The following is a 13,499-nucleotide window of genomic DNA, read 5'->3' on the forward strand; positions in this document are numbered from 1 at the left end:
ATAATCCTACTCTGACATTGTCAGCTGGGTTTGGGCCAGGGGTGTGAGAGTCAATTTTTAGTCTTAGGGGAAGAAGTAGAAAAATCTTTATTGGTTTAGGCGTTTTTCTGTGTATGTGTGTGCGTGGCTGTTAGTGATGGGAGAATTTTAGAATGGGTTTTTCAATGTTCACCTGTAGGCAGCATTTTGCAAAACTGGAAGAGGTTTAAAGATGACCCTTTAACTCATAAAGAGCTAAAAAAACATAAGAAAAAGAAAAAGAAAAAGAAAAAGAAAAAGAAAAAGAAAAAGAAAAGGAAATGAAAAAGAAAAAGAAAAAGAAAAAGAAAAAGAAAAAGAAAAAGAAAAAGAAAAAGAAAAAGAAAAAAAAAAGAAAAAGAAAAAGAAAAAGAAAAAGAAAAAGAAAAAGAAAGCAGCTCTGGGGAGGGCACTTGTGAGTCACCTGATGGTTGCCCTGGAGGAGAAGCTTCCTTCCAGGCAGCCAGCAGAGGAGCTTTAGAAATGCAAATTATCTCTGCTGGGGGAAGTGTGCACAATGTCCCAGGCTCTCCTTGCCTGCCAGAGGAATTGGGCTGATTCCCTCTGCCCCTCACCCCAAGCTCTGCCTCCCTGCACAGACGGAATTTGCATTGCTAAAGGCAGAGCCCACACTGAGCATCTCGGACTCTGCAACAGAAATCCCTGAAGCTGCAAAGGAAAACAGCAAACGGAGAATGTTGGGAGAACTTCACTCACAAAAGCGGGGGGGAATCATCCCTCTTCCCACTCCAACATCTGCTGGCACTGTCTGGGTTATACAGGGTGCGTTTGACCACTGGGCTGCTTTTGCTGCCACAAGTTCAGCGAAATCACTTGGGAATCCAAGGATGTGATGATTTAATCAGAGAAAAGCGGTCAATTGATGCATCCCTGGCATTTTTGGGAGCACCTAAAAATGGGGAAAAGATGAACGGCCACCAGAACAAATCCTACAACACCATGGAGCAGCCCCTGGGAACCCAAACAAATTCATACCAGGTGCCAGAGAACCCAGTGATCATTTCAATGCATCATTAGATTACAAGCTGTCCTCCAAATCATAACCAAGCCCACAGCTCCAGCTCCTGACCTTCTCACCCACCAATCCACTCCCATGAGCAACGCCACATTTCACCCTGGGATGGCATCAGATCCTCTTTCAGCAGAAGGACCAGGAGGTTGTGGAAAATTAAAGGACTCAAAGTGCTCTTGGCAAAGAGATGGCCAAGGAAAAGTGGTGAAACAGAGAACAAAGGAAACAAAGACTTAACAGAGCCATGAATATCGGATGTTATACAAAGTGGGGGTGCACATTAAGGGGCACATGCAGCAGGCGCATCGGGAAGTCTGTACCTTCCAAGGACCTCAGCCACTGCGGAAAGGGACACGGAGATGCGGCCGGGGAAATCGGCATAAAAAGGAGGCTGCGTCCTCCAACACTTGGACAGACCCCACGGGAAATGCCCCGTGGCCTCTCCCTTGCTCCAGGAATAAAGTTCCTTTTACAGGACTCCTCCGGCTCCTCTGGGCACACAAACCTCTGGCCACGGGAACTTTCCCGCACACTCCCGCCGACGGGGCAGCCACCTCTGTCCTACCCACAGCAGCCGGGACGAGCCAGCGCTGCTCCGGCACCGGCTCCTGCCGAGGCAGCAGCGGCAAGGAGAGCGCGGGCAGCCGCTCCCGCAGCGCCCTCACGCCAGGGCGAACACGGCGCCCACACGGCACAACGAACCCGCCCCAGCCCCCTGCCGCCCCCTCCGCCCGCAGCCAGCGCCGAGCCCCGCCAGAACCGAGCGCGGCTCCCACCTGCGCTGGGGCCGCCTCCGAGCTCCGCCGCCGCCTCACCGGGCTCCGGCCGCCGCCGCCGCTCCCGGGCCCGCACAGACGCTCCGCCAATGGCGCCTCTGCTGCGCCACGGCCGCCCTGCCGGCGGCTCCGGGCCCGGGCTGCTCCCCGCTCCGACCAATCAGCGCGCCAGAACCACGACTGACGGCAGCACCGCCCAATCGCAGCGAGGGGCGGGCTCTGCACACGGCCCAGCCTCGCCCCGCGCTCCCAGCGCCCCCCGGGCTGCGTGAGGGGAAAGCCGCAGCTGAGGAACAGCCCTGGAACGGGCCCGGCCCGAGCCGCCATTCAGCTGGGAAGGGAAACAAAGCTCTCCGCTGCTCCCGGCCCGACTTGCCCAGCCCTGCGTGTTGGCTGCCTCCGGCTCCTTGGGAAGCCCTGCAGCCTCCCGACTCCCGCCCCTAATTCGGAGCATCAGTGCATGGCTTTGATTTCGTTGTTCAGGCTTGGCTATGGGCTCTCCTTGTCTGCTGCATTTTCTGGGTTCCTCTTGGAGGCTTTGAGCAACAGGCTGTGCCCCGGGAGGATCCTTTGTGCTCCTCTGTGACAGAGGAGAACCTTCCAGGCGGTTCTTGCGGGAGCTGCTGCTGTGATGTCACGGGAACGCTGCCGCGTCCTCGCCGTGTTCCCGTTGCTGTGGGCACGGAGCCCTCAGTGTCCAGAGCGGCTCTGGGCGCCCGCTGGTTGCCGGAGGATCCTCCTGCCCGAGGCATTCTCAGCAGCCAGCCCAGCCCCTGCCGGGTGTCCTTCTGTGCTTGCAGGGGTACAGTCTGCCACGTGTGCAGCACGGCCAAAATGATCCAGCAAGCGGTTGCTGCAGTTTGCACTCTGTACTCTGTGGCTTATTCGGGGTATTTTTTAGCCCACTTGGCACGTAAGTCGAGGTTTTCCCTGGCTGCAGCGTCGGTGCCTTCGGGCTTGCTGTGTGCTTTCTGTTCTCCCACTGCAACTGAGCTGCCTTTGTAACCAAATTGCCATTAAGACACCGCTGGTTTGGGAGAGCTCCTGCCAGCAGCTGCAGCTGAAAAAGGGGGTGTCTGCAGCCAGCGGGGCGTGCACAGCATTTGCAATGGAGCCGGGGGGGTTCTGTTCCCTCAAGCGCAGAGTCTGTGCCAGCGGAGCCTGGAACTCCCTGCGTTGGCTGCTGCAGCCAAGAGCTGACACAGCCCAGGATTCTGTGCTGTTCTCTTGCTTGCTGTGCGAAGGGACTGTGGCTCCTGGAGGGATGTTGTGGAAGCAAAATGCTCTCTCGGGGTGTCCTTGCTCCGTGGGAGTTCCCACCACGGGCAGGTTTTTCCTAACAGCATCTGGTTCGTGTTCCCTGTCCCGTTGCAGGGCACCTCACGCGTGGATCCCGAGCAGCTCCTCCTTCGGTGAGTGGGAAAGGAACCCTTGGTGGTCGGAATTGTGCAGAGAGTTGTGAGCTTGGCATGTGGCAGTCGAGCGCCAGCCTGGGAGGCTGAAGGAAAGTTCCTGCCAGTGTCTTTGCAGCAGCAGCAGCAGCAGCAAAGGGATCCCTGGCACTTTTCTCCTTCTCTGCTGAAGAGCTTTTGAAGAGCTGCAGGTCTGGTTTTGCAGGCAGAAGATTGCTTGCTGGCTTTAGCCACGGTGGAATATGGAATGCCCAGCAATAAGTGGCAATGTCGACTTTAGCCCCTTCCTAGTTTGAACAGCTCTGAATCCCATTTCTGCTTAGTGCAGCTGGATGTGTAGCTGAGGATAAATAAGGCGATAACTGAGAGAGAACTTCCTGTCCCTCACGCTACCATCTGTCCACAGGGCACAAAAGCAGCATCAGCTCCTCCTCTGGCTCCCTGTGCTTCCAAAGAGGAGGCCAAAGAGGAGGAAGACAGCAGTGAACTTCCTGCTGTTCTGGGGGATGATGGTGAACTTCCCTCCATCCTGGGAAACGACAGTGAACTTCCCTCTGTCCTGGGAGATGAGGGCAAACATCCCATGGTTCGGGAATACAACAGTGAAGCTCCTGTGGTGTGGGGCGAGGATGGTGGACATCACCCGGTGTGGGACGAGGACAGCGAGGCTCCAGTGCCATGGGAGAAGGACGACGGACATCTCCCAGCGTGGGACGAGGACAGAGGACATCCTGTGATTTGGGAAGAGGAGGCTGCAATTCTCCCAGCATGGGAAGAGGACAGGAAACGTCCCGTGGCTTGGAAAGAAGACCAGGAACCTGCTGCATTTTGGGAAGAGGATGGGGAACCTCCCTCTGCTTGGGAAGAGGACACTGAACCTCCCTCTGCTGCGGGATCCTGGGCTGAACATTCTGACAGCAGCACAGCCCTGCAGCCAGAGGGCAGAGAGGAGTGGTGCCTGATGCAGCTGAGTACGTCTGCTGTGCTGCTGTGTGCCAGAGCAGGGTGCTGCGTGTGTGTCTCAGCATCAGCTGCACCCAGGCTTGCTGTGCAGCTGAACGTCACAGAGTCATTTATTGTCCTTGCCCAGCTGAGAGCAAGGGGCTCCCGGCCCCAGGGAGTGGGGCTGCATTTTGGCCCTGCTGCAAGGCGGGGTCTCCATCTGGGAGGGAGCGTCTTCCATGTGGTTTCTTTCAGGGAGCACCGTGAGCGTGGGGGAGCCTGCCGAGAAATACCTGGAACTGGAGCAGGTTGGCCAAGGGTAAGTGCACGGCAGTTACTTCTGCACAAGCAGGGGCCAGGTATTTGCTGGTGCAGGATCAAGTGAGAAGCCAGGCAAGCTGCAAACAGCTTCAGACACTGGGCCACGATCCTGCTGTCTCTCAGTCCTGATCAGAATTGGTAACTGTGGTCAGAAGGCACCGTCAGAGGCCCCTGAGGCCGGCAGTGTCCTGCCTGCAGCAAGGAGCAGGACCTGGAAGATCTTCTGTCCCTGGAATGTGATTGCCTGAAAGAGCAGCTCACCATCTGGTGACTGTCAGAAAACAGTTCTCAAGAAGATTCCTTTCAAATAGTTTGCTTCCAAAAAAATATCCACCGGTCAGGATTATCAACATAACAGTTTAGAAACAGAAACCAGAGATGAACTAATAAGTGGTCTTTTCAGCACAGGTAGTAAGCCCCGTACATTCAGTAACAGGCACAGAGCTGCTGCACTGGGGGGGAAAATGCATCAGCTGCCTGATGGCAGGGCCCTTGTGGATCCTGCAGCTCGTAGGCAGGAAATGGAAAAGGATGAAATACATTCTTTTCCAGTTCTTTAGACACCTGCTCCCACCCTAGGTTTTGGACTAAAGTAATTCAGTGTGGACATTTGGGATTTGCTCCAGCCCTTTTCCTTCGTGTTGGGCCTCAGTTTTCTCTCGCACACCTTGTGTGGCACAGGGCTGGTGGCTGCTGCGCTGCTGTTTGAAGGGTCGATGCACCCAGGTGTTTTGTAAATGCTGCGGGCAGCAGAGATCTCCTGTCTGGGCTGGCTTTCACTCCCAGGGCCTAAAGCGCTGCTTCTTTCTTCTCTGCTGTTCTGTCTCCAGGGCTTTCGGAACCGTTTATAAAGGACTCGACAGGGCCACTGGAGGAGAGGTCAGTGTCACCACGCCCACCGCGTCGGGCAGCTCTCGAGGGCTTTCCCCTCTGCTGGGAGCTGTGGCTGCAGCTTTGGGGGGCCAGCAGAGCTTTCCTGCACAGGCTGTTCCACTGAAGGCACAGCAGTGTCAGCCTGCAGAGCACGGCTGGGACAGACTTGAGCCTTCTGAAGTGCCCAAAGGAATGCAAGGAGGGCAGCTGTGTCTGTCAGAGCAGGACACGCTGGCTTGGTCTTCATATCTGAAAACATCAGTGCATCAGCTGGTGGAGGCTGAGGCCTAATTTATCTTCATCCCAGCCTCGGACAGGAACACTGTTTAGCAGTTTTTCCATCCTGCGTTTCATCTTCCAAGAGTACCTCAAGACCTAATTAAGGAGAGATCCTTTTTGGGATCAGTTTGGGGTTTTAGTCCTACTGCAGCTGTTCCCAGAGAGAGGGAGAGGAATGAGAAGATGGATGTGCAGAGCAAAGCTCTCTCCTAAACCCTGCAGCTGTGTTTGGGTCTGGTGTCAGTGACAGCCTGTGACAGGGATCATCTGAGCAATGTTTGTGCGTGTTTGCTCTGTTGTGCAATCCCAAACAGAGCAGTTGCGTTTGAAATCATGACCAAATCCCCAGGATTGCTAAAGGGTTCCCGGCTGTTTTGCTCTGTTTTCACAGAACCAGAATTACTTCCTGCTTGCAAAATGTGTTTGAATGATAATGAGAGTGGTGGTAAACTAAGGCGGTTTGAGAAGACTGCAGGTGCAGAGAATGCTGTGAGAGCTTTGAGGCTGAGAGCTGAGGGCCCATTTCTGCAGAGCTTCCAAGGCCAAATGTCTCTGGCCCTGTGTCCTGTAAGCGGCCCCGCAGCGAGCAGAGAAATGGGCTGTGGGAATGTCACTTGCTGAGCCCGGGTGTCCCATCCCAAGGCAGTTTGGCACAGCCCGGCTCCGTCGCTCCACAAAGACTCGCTCCGTGTTTGCTGCGGCCTCCTGCCCCAGACTCCTGCAGTTCAAGGGCTGCAATGTCCTTTCAGGTGGCCATAAAGAAAATGAGTCTCAGAGGGCAGAACAGGGAACGAGCTGTGAATGAGATCCTCGTCCTGAAGGACAAGAAGAACCCCAACATTGTCAGCTTTTTGGACAGGTGAGTGCTTCAGCTCTTATCCCGTGCACGGGCCCTGCGTTAATCTCTCCTGGCATCCATAGTCTGTAGCCTGTTTTGAAAAAGCCTCACCCGGCCGTAGCTTCCCAAAACAACAGCCTGTCAGTTCACTCCCTCCGTGTGCTTTTGTTGCTTTGGTTTGGTTTTTCCTTCAAGCTGACCCAGTTTTCTGGGTCTTATGACAAGTGCTGATAAACCCTGGCAGAAATTATTTCCCTTGGCTTCTCCTTCCCAACTCTTTTCCATTGCTGCAGATGCCAGGAAGACCAGGTTCTTGTTTCCAGAAATGCCTCATGTGCCCATTTTGCAATGGCCTTGCCTGTTTCTGAAGGGACTTTCTGCAAGGTTTTCCAAACACTTGACCACTTTTGTCCTAAGTGCTGCACGGCCCCCTGCCCTGGATAACTCTGGAAGTTGTGTTGCCTTGTTCTGGAGGGAATGGTGAAACTGCTGAGTTCAGATGCTGAACCAGCTGGGGGCAAGTGTTGTGGTTCCACATTGATCTGGGCTGCTGCTAAACTGCATTTTTCACTTGCTTGCCATCTAAGGCCTCTCCTTTCCCACAGGCGTCTCCTTCTCCTTTAGACTGTGCAGATCCCAAGGACTGTGCAGCCTGGCAGGAATGTCTCTGCATCGGATTCTGTCCTCATTTACAAGTGACCTGGAAACAAAATTCCACTCGAGGCTTTTCCATCAGGGAATTGAGCAGTGCATGTTCATCTCCATGCCATTGTTTGCCTCTTCCAGCTTCCTTGTTGATGAAGATCTCTGGCTGGTGATGGAATACATGGATGGAGGAACTTTGCAGGACGTTGTCAGACAGACACGCATGGCTGAAGGAGAGATGGCAGCTGTCAGTCGGGAGGTGAGGGATCCTGCTCGTGCTTCCCATGGCTTGGACACAATGCTCCTTCCAAGCAGGGCCTGAGAAGAGGAGTGGCTCCATGCTCAGAGCTTTGTTTCTGTGTTGTTTTTATGAGCTGCAGAAGAAAGAGCCTCTGAAGTGAACGGCCTGCCAGTGTCACTGAACTTCCACTCTGCTCTTGTCCTCTTTCCTGCTGTTGTGGGACTCTCTGTCTTTTTTGATTTGATTTGTTGTTCTCGGCTTTGCCTTGAACCATTTGCCCGGAGCTTGTCTGCACTGCACTCTTGGCCTGTCACAGCAAAGCTGCTGCTGGCAGAATTCTAAACTGTCCTTTCTTGTGGGATTGTGTATTCCGGCCATTGATTTCCACCCTCGTGTTTCTTGCTCTCTCTCAGTGTCTGCAGGGCCTGGATTTCCTCCACTCAAACCGGGTGATCCACAGAGATCTGAAGAGCTCCAACATCCTTCTGGCAACGGACGGCTCTGTCAAGCTGGGTGGGTGTTCCTGGTCAGGCACGGCGCTCCCGGGCTGCGGGTGTGGGGCTGCTTCCCAGTGACGGCCAGAGCCCCACAAGTGCTGCTGGTGGCGGTGCCCGGCCCCTGCTGCCAGCTGAGAGCGGCTGCCCCATGCAGAGAGCTGAGGAGAGGAGCAGGGTGTCAGCAGTGGCTTTGCTCTGGGTGTGGCCCTTCCAGAGGGGCAGGAGTTGGAATCTGAAGCTTCAAGGGAATCACTAAAAGCCACTGCATGAAAGCTGAGGGTTCCTTTAAGGGTCCACTTCCATATTGCCTTGGCTACAGCCCTGCGGACTTTTCCAACTGGATTCAGCACTGCATTCTCAGACTGAGAGTGGGCAATCTTTGTGCTTGGTTTCCTCATTCCAGCTGCCTTTGACAGTGTTTGTTTCTGTCCTCAGCTGATTTTGGCCTCTGCGCTCAGCTGAGCCCTGAGCAGGAGCAGTGCAGCTCCATGGTGGGCACTGCTCACTGGATGGCCCCAGAGGTTGTGACCAGTTCTCCTTATGGCCCCAAGGTGGACATCTGGTCCTTGGGCATTGTGACCATCGAGATGGTGGAAGGAGAACCTCCTTACTTCGAGCACACGGCAGCCATGGTAAGAGGCAAATTTCCCAGAGTTTGCAGAGGCCTGTGAGCACAGAGGGACCCCGCCCTGGGAGGAGCAGACGGAGGGCTCTGCCCATCGGGAAGGGAATTCCCAGAGGACTCGAGCCTGAGCACAGACAAATATTCTGCAGTCTCCAGAATTTGCTTTGGGTTTTAAGTTGTTGCAGCTCTTCTGTCTGTGAGGATGACCTGAAAACATGAAGCCAGAGCATCAGCTCTAACCTTATCTTGCAGAAAACCCCAGACCAACCCCAAACCCCACACCCAAACCCAACAAGTTTTCTGAAGGAGTTTCTGAAAGAGGTTCTGCGAGATGAACTCCCCCTGACTCTTCTCACTGGGAAACTTGTCTAAAACATGGAGATGATTGTTTAACATCCCCATAGTCTAACATATTTCTTTCCTCGCCCAAGCTACTTTCTCCATGTCACCAAGGCTGAGCTTTCAGCAACCCAAACCTCGGGTTCCTTGCCTGGCAGTTTCTGGGATGGAACATCTTGAATGCATTTACTTGAGTGTCAGTGGCACTGCAGGGATGCATTTGATGTAAGAATCCTTGGAAATACCACAGGCAGGCCACAGTGACTCTTGCAAATGGCCTGTAAAGCTGGTGTCCGTATTTGGAGAAGCAAAATGGGTTATTTCTGATGGAGGTTCCAACTAACAAAGTCAGCCAATGACATTGGCTCTCAAGGCAAGACCATGTGGATGTTGGAATGGCTGTGGCTGCAGCAGCATTTGGCTTTTTTGGTTGGCATAGAAAAATGAGCTCTGATCAGCATCTCTGCCAGGGAGGAAAGTGTCCCTGGAGACTGGGGCTGAGAAACCGGGGTCGCTGTGAGCACTCGTGGGTGTGAAGGAAGCTGGCAGAGCTTTTTCAGAAGTGTTTGCTTTCCGCGCAGGCTCGCTGTCTGATCCGGCAGAACGGGACCCCGCAGCTGCAGGAGCCCAGGCGCCTGTCGGCTCTGCTGCGGGACTTCCTGGAGTGCAGCCTGGAGCTGGACGAGGAGCGGCGCTGGTCTGCCCAGGAGCTGCTGCAGGTGGATGCGAAGCGGCTGCAGGGGAAAGAGCAGCGCGAGGGAGGGGTTTTCTCATGGGGCCCCCTCCAATAGTGTCCAGTCTCGCTGCTTTTCACATGCAAAGCCAGCAGAATCCTCGCCTGGTTTGGCTTGGCAGGGTCCTTTCCTGGTCATCTGGACCATGTGCCCCGCAAGGAGCAGGGACATCTTCAAGCAGATCAGGCGGCTCAGAGCCCTGCCTGACCTGAGCCTGGATGTTTCCAGGGAGGAGGCACCTCCCACATCTCTGGGCACCCTCTGCCAGTGTTTCCCCACGCTTCTGATAAAAAAATTCTGCCTCAGATCTAATCTGAGCCTGCTTCCCTCTCCTGAGTTTCAAACCATTCCCCTTTGTCCTGATGCAAGAGAGGCTGTGAGGAACTTGACTTGGGAAAGTAACAGTTGATTTCTTTCTTTTTCATCCTTTGGGCAGCACCCATTTTTATCATCAGCCAAGCCTCTCTCCAGCCTGAGCCCTCTGATCGCTGCAGCAAAGCAATTGAAGGAGCAGCGGAGGACCTGAAGCACCTGGGGCCAGCTTTTCGTTATAGTAGTTAGGACAAGTGGATAGTTACGGTAGTTAGCACTGCTAGTTAGTTATGGTGGTTAGGACAGCCTGGTAGTTATGGCAGTTTTTTGAATAAAAACTCTGTTAAACCTCAAGTCCCTTGATGTGTCCCTTCCTTGTCCCCCTGTGACTCAGCTGCCCGGAGCAATGCAAGGGGAGAGCGGGCCCAGCCTTGCCCAGAGCTGAGCCCCAGCAGAGCCCCGGCAGAGCCCAGAGCAGCCTCAGCATCGGCAGAGTCAGCCTGGAAGGAGGCGCCTGGAGCCTTCTCGACTGCAGCCGACTCTTGTTTACAAACCGCGTGGGGTGGGAAATGCCACTGGTTCTGCAAGAGGCCAGAGGGGGCCCGGGGAAGGCCCAAGTGCTCCAGGCGAGGCAAAAACCCTCCAGTCGGGCTTCAATCAAAACTCCACCCTCACCCTCCACCGGCGCATCCACACTGGGGAGAGGCCCTACGAGTGTCCCCAGTGTGGGAAGAGCTTCTCACACAGCTCTACCTTGACCCAACACCAAGGGAGGCACCGCTAAGGGAAGCCCTGCGAGTGCCCCGAGTGCGGGAAGAGCTTCGTGCGCTGCTCCAGCTCCATCCCCCGTGGGAGGATCGGCGTTGGATGATCCCCAGTGACCCCCGTGGGGCAGAGCCCTGGTGACCCCGTTCCGGGTGATCCCCGCTGGGTGAGGGGAAGGTGTTGGAGAGATTTCTTGCCTTCTCCTTGTGCTGCTGTGATGTGGTTGGTAATAAATTCCCTCCCTGTGCCCAGGCTGGCTCTGTTGTGCCCGTGCCAGTGCTCGGGGCGGGATCTCTCCCGGTCCTTCTCTCAGCTCCTGGGCCTTTCCTTGTATTTGCTGTCCCTGTGCAGTAGCAGAGGGCAGGGACAGAGCGGTTTTGGTGTCTCCCAGCATCCAGGCAGGGCCAGCCCAGCCCTGGGGGTTGTGAGGGGCTTGTGGGGGTCCCCCGTTTACGGGACATCCCTGCTGGAGGAGGGTATCCCCCTTACTGCAGCCCCAGCCCTCAGGCAGCGTCAGCCGAGCAGAGAACGCCCTCAGCTGGGGCCTTGTTTTTGGGCAAAGCTGAGCCCCTGGACATGTCCCTCCCCATTTTGGAGTGCAGCTGAGCTCCTGGATACCTGGGTCCCCAGTTTTGGGGCTCTATTGTGCTTGCACAGCCTGGTTTTGGCAGCAGGGTTGGTTGAGAGGTGGCTTCTGAGAGAAGGATCTGGAAGCTTCCTCCATGTCTGGCAGAGCCAGTCCCTGGCAGCTCCAAAGATGGAGGTGCCGGATGCAGAGATGCCCCCACAGCCCCTGGGAAGGAGGGAGGGGTGGGGGAGGGTGTTTTGAGGGTCTTCTTTTCCTTCTCATTCTCCTGCTCTTATTTTTTCGGTTTCATCAATTTAATTAATATCTCTAAGTAGAGCCTGTTGTGCCTGTTCTGGTGTTTACTGAGGGATCTCTCCCGGTCCTTATCCCCACCCAGGAAACCTCGGTTCCATTTTCTCTCCCCTGTGGAGCTGCGGGGGGCAGGGACAGAGTGGCTTTGGTGGGTGCCTGGCACCGGGCCAGCGTCACCCCAGGCCATGGGCACCCCTGAGATCCTGCATCCCTGGGGACACATTTCTGGGCACAACTGAGCTCCCACCTGCCCCGCATCTCGAGGTTTCCCCCTCCAAAAAAACCCCACCGCGGGGCTGCAGCGTCCCTAAAGCCCCTCAGCCAATCAAAATCGTGGCCAGTGCTGGCCATGGGGCGAGTGGTGGCAGCTGGGGCCGTACTGGTGGCACTGGTGGTGCTGGGAGCCCCCCAGCTGCGGGCCTGGAGCTCTCGGGTGAGCGGGGGGATGGGACACGATGGGAAAGGGGGGGAGAAGGGGAAAAAGGGGTGATGGGACCCCTAAAATGAGTGAGAGCTGGAGGGGACCCTCAAAGGAAGAGCAGGAGGGGGCTGAAGAGAGGGGGAGAAACGGGTGGGAGGGGCTGGGAAAGTGGGGAAAAGTGGAGGATGGGACCCGAAAACTGAGCGGGAGTGGGCTGGGGATTGGGGGATTGTGGGGGAAAAGGGTGGAAAGGGTGAAAAGGGGGGAATGGGACTCCAAAACTCCTCTGGGGAGCGGCTGGAAATGGTGGGTGAGGGGATGTGAAATAGGGAGAAGAGTGGAAAAGAGGAAGTCAGAGCACGGGCAGGAGGGTCCCGTGGCGGCCGTGGGGCACAGGGGGTGTGGAGCGGGGATCCGGGGTGGCTCCCGGAGCTCTGGGCATGCTGGGGGCTGCAGGGGGGCACCCCCTGAGCTGTGTCCCACACACACAGGGGTGTTCCAGGGGATGATGAAGTCCGAGTGTCACTTCATTAAGGGCACCGAGCGGGTGAGGTTGGTGCAGAGGAGCATCTGACAGCGGGAGCAGCAACTGCACTCGCCAGCGATGTGGGGCTGTTTGTGGGGGACAGCCCGTGTGGGGAGAAACAGGCGCAGTGCTGGAACAGCCATCCAGCCAGACTGGGGTACAAACGGGCTCTGGCGGACAGGCTCTGCCGGCACCACCGCGACATCGTTGCCCCATTGCTCGCGGCCCGCAGAGGTGCAGAACGTCGGGCAGAGCGAGTCCCCTCGGGCCCTGCCCTGGGGATGAGCCTGGAGCCCCTCAGCCCCCCTGGTGCCCATCCCCGGGGCCTCTTGTCCTTCCAGGTTCCCCTGAGGTGTCCCAGTCCCTCCCAGTCCCTCCCAGTCCCTCCCAGTCTCTCCCAGTCCATCCCAGTCTCTCCCAGTCCATCCCAGTCCCTCCCAGTCCCTCCCAGTCCCTCTCAGTCCCTCCCAGTCCCTCCCAGTCCATCCCAGTCCCTCCCAGTCCATCCCAGTCTCTCCCAGCCCATCCCAGTCTCTCCCAGTCTCTCCCAGTGCCCCCGCGCGTGTCCATCCTAGCCCTGCGTGGCGCTGACGCCCCTCAGCCAATCAGAGCGCGTCTCTCTGATGACTCATCAGTTGCCAGGCAGACCCGCAGCGCCGAGTGCCCCGTGCTGGACTCGGCCTCCCAGTGCCGCGCGCTCCATTCCCAGTCGCTCCCAGTGCCCTCCCAGTGCCTCCCCAGTGCCCTCAATCCACTCCCCTCTCACGAGGGCAGCTCACTTCTCTCAGAACACCCCAACCCAAAGCTATCTGTGCTTCTAGGCCGATCTCTTGTCCTATTTTTCGGTGTTGAGCATTCCATCAAGAGCCACCCTTCTTTTTAACCTTGGCAAAGGGGCTGGGAGAGGGTTTGGGGGATCCTGGCAGGGCAGGGAGCAACTGGGATAGGGTTTGTGGAGTCCTGGAGGGGATGAGAGTGGGTTTGGCATGTGCTGGAAGGTTTAACGGCGTTCTGGACAGATT

The 13,499-nt window shown here is 56.2% G+C and overlaps 2 pseudogenes; one reads left to right on the forward strand and one right to left on the reverse strand.

Moving 5' to 3' along the window:
• Positions 1-1,938, reverse strand: part of LOC138101859 (uncharacterized) — a 678,931-nt pseudogene extending 676,993 nt beyond the window's left edge.
• Positions 1-13,499, forward strand: part of LOC138101861 (zinc finger protein 850-like) — a 192,789-nt pseudogene that overhangs the window by 84,527 nt on the left and 94,763 nt on the right.

Source organism: Aphelocoma coerulescens, unplaced genomic scaffold (genome assembly GCF_041296385.1).
Source record: "Aphelocoma coerulescens isolate FSJ_1873_10779 unplaced genomic scaffold, UR_Acoe_1.0 HiC_scaffold_56, whole genome shotgun sequence".
Classification (NCBI taxonomy): Eukaryota; Metazoa; Chordata; class Aves; order Passeriformes; family Corvidae; genus Aphelocoma; species Aphelocoma coerulescens.